Raw genomic sequence first — 8,783 nt, forward strand, 5'->3', positions numbered from 1 at the left:
AGAGAGAGAGAGAGAGAAAGGGAGAGGAAGAGAGAGAGAGAGAGAGAGAGGAAGGGAGAGGAAGAGAGAGAGAGAAAAAGGGAGAGGAAGAGAGCGCATTCATGCATGTGGCAACTACTCTATTTTACTATCTTTGCTGACATCTCACTGTGCTGATTTATAAATTCATCTCCCATCAGAGGAACACGCGTACATAAGGAAAACCATAGCCTGTAGTGAGTCTGGTACCGGCTGCAGCGTCTGGTACCTACCGGAGTCAGGAAACGTGCGCCACGGATGGCTTAGCACCAATCCTCACCAAACAAAGACACCCCGGGGAAAAGCACAGACTGCATGAAGAAGAAGAGGAGGAGGTCAGAGACAGTAACAAGGGCAGCAGTGAACTGGAAGGGTGGGACTCCGCAGCTCAACAGGCGGGGATGCTTCTCTGACATTCCCAGGGGGAGAAATTGCTCTGGTACATGGCAGTAACTAGAATGCCTGGCAGATACCAGCTGATTCATCATACTCTGAACTAGGATAGAGAAATCACCACCCAAAACAACAGAAGTGGCCAGTAATGTGGCCATTTTAACAGCACCAGCAATGGTAATAATATTAATATTAATGTATTTGGTGTTCTAAATTATAAAAAATAAATGTACTTTTTTTTTTTTTTTTTGGCAGTCATAAGTATACATCACCACAGTGTAGCTACTGTCTTAATCAGTGAGTAACGAAACTGAGTCTGGCTGATTTGCCAAAATTACACATCTAAGTTTGGAGCCTTCAGTAGTAGATCTTAGATCGATGCTGTCTGCTGAATTCTTAACAAACTCTTCAGCTTGACCATAGCAATCAGAAGTGTGGGCCTGGGAGTGGCTCAGCATGCACTTGCCACCAAGACTGACAGCCTAACTCAGACAGGAAGGACAGTAAGGACAGACAGAGCCAACTCAGTAAGTTGTCCTCTGACCTCCACGGCACATAGGTGGTCCCCCACAACGACAAAATATAATTAAAACAACAGTAGTTGTATCTGGGGAGCTGCTCCCGTGTCTTTGGCCCTGTGTCAGTGGCTCGACTCCCACTGGTTCCCACGGTTCTGTCACAAGGTGTACGCTCACAGCCCCTTCGGTAGTTGGAGAAGCTCAGACTCATGGAGACCACGTGACTTGTGACTTAGTCCTGGTCCTGATTGTAGTTAAGTAGAGTTCTCACTGAAGGTCTGCTCGATGTCGTGGGACAAGATCTTTGTGCCTGGCCCTTGCTGATGATTGGGGTTTGAATGGGTTTAATTTTAATCTTTAGTGAGTATCAGGCTGTAGGTTAAGGGAGTACAGATTGCTGCAAACCACAGCCCAGTCAGGCTAGAAAGACGGCGCCATTTATACCAATGAGCTGAAACATAGACTTTTCAGAAATGGGGCTGAGGCGTCGAGGAGAAGCATTACCCACCCCTCCTTATTGATTGCAGTAAGACCTCAGGTGTGGGGCCCAGAGGCCTTGAAGGTCTAGGCTAGACAGTGTCAAGCTTTGTCTTCATCTGAAGATCAGAGGCGCCTTGAGGCTCAGCCCAAGTAAGGATGCCGCTAGTGCCTTGTCTCGGAATGGCTTTAGGGGTTCTTCACATTACTCCCTGCTGCCTGTCCTCTTTCAATGTACACAAGTGTTGGGTGTAGGACTCTGCCCCTCAGAGAAAGACCAGCAATGTCAGGACTCAGAGACAAGCTGTGAATCGGTCTTTCATGGAGAGTGCGGTTCACAAGGCCAGGCCTTAGCCTTACCCCGTTTCCAAGGACTCATTCATTCCGAGGACTTGCTTAGATGTGAAAATAGCCCTCAGTTCTTCCCCCACCCCCCGCCCTTTTCCGCATTGCCTTTGTGTGCCTGAATATCTCTGAAGATTGTGAGTTTGATAAACAAACAATAAACAATATTTTTCGAGAAGCAAAAGTTTCTATGAGCTTCCCCCAAGTCCAGTTCAGAGTTTTGAAGGACCCTGCACTGCCTGGCTGCAGGCACATGGGGCTGTCATGTCCAGAGTGTGACTCTCCATTCACTGCTGTTTTGTAGCAGCTGAGGGGAAAACACCTATCATCTGTTGCGCCTGCAGTTGAGCGTTGATTAAACAGTCCATGACACTGCTTCCCTTATAGGCCACCTTAAAAGTACCCGTGAGGCCTTGCCCTTCCCACTGACTTAATCACATCCATTTTCAGTATGGTTCCTCTCCACCACAGTCCTAAAAATATCTGGGTGTCTTGCCCCACACTCCGAGTGTTTCACAATGGACCTACATAACCTCGGACCCCTGAGCGATTGTTTTCGCTTTGGTTCGGTTCTTTCAAAGGAATAGATAAATCATCCCCGCTGCTGTGATGAGAGAGGAGATGAAGGAAATGACAGTTTTTATCTTTTATTCAGGTAGTCTAAATTTACACGAGACCACAAAGAGTTCCTGACAGGATGTTATTGATTGCACTCACCCAGCTGGGGCTTGAGATGGGTCTTCCTGCCACGTCACGGGGCACCCTCTTCCTCCCATCCCAGCCCGTGAGTCAACTCTGAGATCTTCTGATTCTCCCACAGAAATGGATGCGTAGGGCCTTGAGCAGATTTCCCATCATTCATTCCTCGAGGGCTTCCTTATCTCCATACTTGTCAGCGACAGTATCCTCTCTCCCTGGATGCTCCCTCTGAAGACGGAGTGAGGCTCAGTCATTATAATAACCACATTTGCTGAGCACCAGGTTTCCTCCTGAAGGATTTACTTGCATGAACTCGCATAATCCTGAAGCATACCTTCTGAGGGAGGTGCTATTTTTAATCCTCCTTTTGTAGGTGAGGAAGTTAAGAGCCTGAGTTGTGGTTTACCCAAGGCAAAGGGGGAACCAGGCAAACCAATCCTTCTTTCCCCCTACTTCCTCCCTTGCTTAAATTCAAGTCCCAGATGTTAGCGCTTGCTAAGTGCCCAGCAAGCTATGCAACGGGACTGGAGCTGGCAGTAGACAAAACCTCTGTCCTCATTTGAGGTTTGTGCATCCCATTTCTTCCTTGCAGACTCTACCCAGACCGCTTTTATCTGCTTTCTAATGCTTCAAAAATGACAGTCTCCACTTGCTTGTCAGTTTAGTACACCTGTATTGTTTCAAAATCCCAAGTTTTAAATGTTGATTCAATGTTCCTGTTTGAGGCCCCGCTGGGCTTCTTGGTGATGTCTGTATTTCCTATGAACCTCCTGGGGACGGTCACTATCATCTCCTAGGCTGTGCTACACACACACACACACACACACACACACACACACACTCACGAATATATAGAGATGGGGGAGTGAAAGGGGAGGGGGAGAGAGAGAGCGATATTCAGAGAGAGAGAGGGGTGGATTCATGGTGATTCCTTGAGATTATTGGAATCAGTTCAAGAAATTTTTTTTTCTGACAAAAGCGTTCTGATAAAAGTTAATTTTTTTTTCCAACAGAAATAATCACGAAGCCAATTCAGGGTCTCCTGATGAAGTTGACAATTTGGGAGGGGACTATCTGACCCCCACCCACCCAAAACTGTGATCCTGTGGGCTTACAAGGCCAGTCCAGGCTTAGTAAAACTTTGGCCTTTAAGGAAAGCTTCCAGATGCTTTCGTTGGGAGCAGGTAAGTTCACGGCTACATTGGTGTCCCCCCTGTAACACTCCTCGTGTCGGGTGGTGTAGGGAAGCACGAGCTCACTGGCCTGGCCTTCATCTCCTGGATTGGAGCACAACTCAGGATCCATGTAGTATGGAGATAATGGGATGTGAGTTTATGGATCTGGTCATTTCCATGTTATCTCTCGTTATGTACTGGCATATACTCCAGAGACATTTCCATTGTCCCCATCTGTTGAGGGGGAATAGCGACACAGAGATTTGGGGCAGAGGGTCTGTCTTCACATTGATCTATGTGATGGTCTCATTACTAGGAGAGAGCTGAGGAGAAGCCAGACTGAAGACAGAGTAGAAAGTTGGTGTACGGAGAATTATTCTAGACCCTACAGCTCAATGACAACAACTTGCCTGTGATTTGCCCCAGAGCTGTCAATGATCCTAAAAAGGCAGATGATATGCCGTTGATAAAGACACAGATCTCCAGCAACTGTTCAAAGAAAGACATACTCCCTCCAAGTCTCTGAATAAAAATGATAAAATGGGGGCTGGCGAGATGGTTCAGCAGGTAAGAGCACTGACTGCTCTGCTGAAGGTCCTGAGTTCGGATCCCAGCAACCACATGGTGGCTCACAACCACCCGTAATGAGATCGGACGCCCTCTTCTGGTGCGTCTGAAGACAGCTGCAGTAAATTATGCCAGAGTGAGCAGGGCCGGAGCGATCGGGCCTGCAGAGGTCCTGAGATCAATCAATCAGCCACAGACATGATAGCTCACGGCCATCTATACAACTACAGTGTACTCATGCACATAAAAAAAAAAAGGAAAAATGCTATTAAAAATGATTATCACAGAAAGATCAAAAATGGGAATAAATAGTATGTAGGTATGTCAGGCAGTTGTTAAATATTTTGGGGCTGGAAACAGTTTACAGTGGCTAAGAACACTTACTGATCTTGTAGACTGTAGGCCAGAGGTTCTAACCCTTCCTAATACCACAACCCTGGAATACAGTTTCTCATGTTGTGGTGACCCCCAACCATAAAATTATTTCATCACTACTCTATAACTATAATTTCACTGCTGTTATGAGTCATAATGTAAACATCTGACACGTGACCCCTTCAGGGGGTTTCAACACACACACACACACACACACATTGAGAACCACTGTTGTAGAGAATCAAGGTTCAATTCCCAGCACCCACGTGGTAGCTTACAACCATTTTGTAACTCCAGTACCAAGGGGTCCAGGGTTCTCTCCTGACCTCTGCAAGTACCAGGCACCCATGTGGTGCACGCAGGCAAACAAACAAACAAACAAACAAACAAAACCATATGTACACACAGATTAAAAGTAAATGAGTCTAAAAATACATTCTTACTTGGGAGTGTGTTGTACTGTTTGCCAGCGTCTACAGTTTACCATTTGTTGAGATTCATTTTTTGGAATGGTCAATAAATATTTACTTTCATATTTAATTTTATTTGCGACCTCGTGTGCTTCAAGGAGAGCCCACCAGATAGGCTTCATTTTTTCAAGGTCTGACCCGTCCCTACCTTCCTCAGGTAACATTGAGTGTTAAATGAAGTACGTGGTGTTCAGGTGCCCTCACTAGCCTGGTATTCACCCCACCCCCTGAATCTCTGGACCATCAAGAAAGATTCTTTTCACTGTCAGATATTTGCTGCTCCTGTCTCCTAGCCACTGGCGTGTGGTGGTTTCTTTGTTCTTTGAGTAGATCGGGAGAAATCACCAGGGAGATTTCACCAGGAGGGCAGAAGCTTTCTCATGCACAGTTCATGTTTTCATGCATGTCGCAGGCACCTCGCCATCTGCTTACTTTCAGTAGTCTGTCCCCCTTGCTCCCTTTGGGTCTGGGCAGTCAATGAGATCAGAGCAACAGCTAGGTGGGCTGTGACCACAATGGCACTGCTCTATAGATTCAAGAGTGCCATTCACGACTCCTTGTTCAGAACCAGCCGTATCATCTCACGCCAGGAGACTGAGACGTTGTGAACATATGGGTAGTATCATTCCTCTCTGGACCTCACTTGACGTGCAAAAAAGAAAACAATAATTTATTTTTTGGTAGATAGGAATGGCTTCACGAGGGGATGGCCGTAGTTGCCCAATGCATGTGTTGTAATTGAATGTGTTACTGTGCTTTGGTGGAAAGGGCGAAGGGCTCAGGGTCTGGATAACTGGATTTGTGTCTGTCTTGGAACATTGCTTGTCAGCTGTGTGATCTCTTATGAGACACAGTCTTTCTGAGCATCAGTTTTACTATTTCAGAAGGTTTGATAATTGCACTTGCTTACAGGAAGTGCTTATTTTCAGGTCAAGTGAGATCAAAGGCAGAGTTTATTGTGCTCAGTCAGGTGCTCTACAAATGAAAAGTACTGAGTTTTTTCTTCTTTGACCCCATCTTGTCAGATGCTCCAAATGGAAAGATTAAATGAGGATCAGTCAAGGTGACATGCTGCTTTTGCCTGCTTATAAAATGGCTAAAGGTGTTCATGTTCCTGTTACTAGGAGACCAGACAACCTTCCCAGTCAGTCTTCTTCCAGAGACTATTGATTGTGAGTCGGGTGTGGGGCATGCTCTGACACATGCACGGATGCCAAAGAACAACTTCCAGGAGAATTCAGGCTGTCAGGCTTGGCCAGCAGGGTCTCTGAGTAACACCACGAATCTACCACACCAGCCCTGAGTTAGTTATTGGCAGCGCACACTGGTCTGTCTGGGGTTTTGGAAGAACCTCTTCTGGGATGCATGCAGTGGGTAGGCAGTCTAATGTTCTTAGTTATTGCAGTGGAACCCACAGTTTGTGGGAAAGCCAGCTTTATCACTAAGGAGAAGTCAAGTGAGTTTCTGAGTAGATTTCTTTAAGTCCTTAAGGGTGATAGCACTTTAAAGAGCTGAAGCTTTCTGTAGGGGATTGAATTCTAAGTGCTTAAGATCCTGGAGTTTGGTGCATAGGGCATATGCTGAACTGTGGACTGGAAGGGGCTACCTGAAAGAGGATGGTTTGAGCAGACATCTGGAAGGAGACATTGAGGTTAGAAGATGGTGAAAGGGCTTGACACACTCTTCCCCCAGTCCTTGTCCCTGTAGCGTCTGGGGACCAAAGCTTGTAGTGGATTTAAGGCCTTATACAGTGCATCCTTATATAGCCCAAGCAGTCCTTGTAGGTAAGTTTTCTGTAAAGGCACTGCAGCAAAAAACAAGGCAACAGAAAGGTTTGATCTGAGAAAAGTCAGAAGCAATAGGCCTGAAGCCCCAGACATTCCAGAAGTCAGAGACATCTTCCTGGGATGACTTGTAAGAATATGATGTTTGGGGATTTCCACTTTCCAACACATGAGTCCCCAGTGGCTGCAAATCCAAATCCTTGCATTTTCTGTCTGCCGTTCCTCTCTTATATGTAGAAGTCAAACACTCCCAAAGACCCTGGAGTCATCTGTGTGACCATGAAACCATCTCTCTGAGAAGGAAGCAGGAAGTAGAGGATGCCATGGCAACAGATAACAGAAGCCATCCTGGAAAGGAGCTAGTGGGCAGGGCTACACTCAGTGAGTAGTTAACCGGTATGCCTACATATGGTCAGTGGAGATCTGCTCTGATTGGTTGATTTCAATATTCTCCTGCTCATTAAACTGACAACCTTGGTCCCATACCAGTTGCCCATTGCTTGACAACCGGAAGGATCATAGACCTCTATTCCCAACTTGGCTCACTACAGAGCCAAGGGGAAGGGAGAAGAAAGGACTGCCCTGCAATGACAGATGGTTCTTCCCAATGGGACTATCATCAACCAGAAGCGACTGGGTTGACTTTGAGGGTCAAAGTGTAATTTCCCACCAGCACCTTTTTTTTTTTTTTTTTTTTTTTTTGGTTTTGGTTTTTGTTTTTTCGAGACAGGGTTTCTCTGTGTAGCCCTGGCTGTCCTGGAACTCACTCTGTAGACCAGGCTGGCCTCGAACTCAGAAATCCGCCTGCCTCTGCCTCCCAAGTGCTGGGATTAAAGGTGTGCGCCACCACCGCCCGGCCTCCCACCAGCACCTTATGGAATCCTTTCAGCTCAGTCTAGAGCAAAGAAGAGAGCTCTGCATTTTAGCACCCAGACACCCAGACTGCAGCATCATGAAGTGCTGCATCTGAGCATCTTGTATGTAAACGTCTAATGGCTCTCAAGGGCACTGGTGCTGTCCTTCAATTGCTCGGGGAAAGTGAGAAGACTTGTGTTCTGTGATGTTAGAGGATAATGTTGAGTTGCCCCAGTGGAGTCTGACTTACAGGCTGGCCAAGGGGGCATTCACCTTTCTACTTTGTAGGGATTAAGAAAAGCTGATAAAGAAACCCGGTGACAGAGGAGAGGTCGGGCCATTGTGTTTCTTTCACATGAATTAAGATCAGATCTTGATTTGATTTCAAACGGGAAAAAAAATTATCAAATACAAGAGTCAAATCCAAACCATGCTAACTAAGAAAACAAGAAGAGAGGCTGGAAGAAAAGGAAAGGAAGGAAAAGGATAAAGATAAAAGTGAAGGAAAAGGAGAGGTGCGAGATGTGTGCATTGTTGCCATGAGCATGGCCATGCCAAGGACTATATACCACTTCAAGGGAATGACATGGAGAAACAAGGGGACATTGTTAACATTACTGTGGGTGTTAACATTGGTGGAGGAGGATGGCCATCTCTCTGATGAAGATTACAAACACCAGGAAACATTTGTATGGCCAATTTGGGGTTTGGGACACTTTGAGATGAGATAGGACAAGAAAATGCAGCAGCTCGATTGGCTTTTACAAGCATCATAGGCCAGTACTGTATCAGCTCACCTTCAACTAAACTCACCTCTATTTGGAATTTAAAACAACTATAGACTTTCATGTTCAGGTAGTAGCTAGGAAAAAAGAGACAGGCCTAGTAACGTGGGGCTTTCACTGATGGGCAAGGGAGACAGCCTAAGTAGTTTCCTACAGTCTGTTTTGATTTTTAAGAGTCAGAATATTTCTACCAGCATCCACAAGTGACTCTACCAGTCATCCTCTTTCCAGCTGGAGAAGTGGTCAGAGAATTTGCACCTCCAGGGATAGCTTTTTGACAGTGTCTGTGGGAATCAGAATGGTTTTTCTTTCTTTTTTTTTT

At 46.0% G+C, this 8,783-nt stretch overlaps 2 long non-coding RNA genes across 3 annotated transcripts in view; one reads left to right on the top strand and one right to left on the bottom strand.

Moving 5' to 3' along the window:
• LOC116075105 overlaps positions 1–8,783 on the bottom strand; it is a 36,341-nt gene that overhangs the window by 12,090 nt on the left and 15,468 nt on the right. The gene's annotated exons all lie outside the window — the stretch shown is intronic.
• On the top strand, positions 2,199–4,242 carry LOC116075104. Its single transcript, XR_004112419.1, has 3 exons — positions 2,199–2,535; positions 3,464–3,634; positions 3,942–4,242. It is a non-coding gene; the product is annotated as an uncharacterized LOC116075104 (long non-coding RNA).

Source organism: Mastomys coucha, unplaced genomic scaffold (genome assembly GCF_008632895.1).
Source record: "Mastomys coucha isolate ucsf_1 unplaced genomic scaffold, UCSF_Mcou_1 pScaffold3, whole genome shotgun sequence".
NCBI classification, from domain to species: Eukaryota; Metazoa; Chordata; class Mammalia; order Rodentia; family Muridae; genus Mastomys; species Mastomys coucha.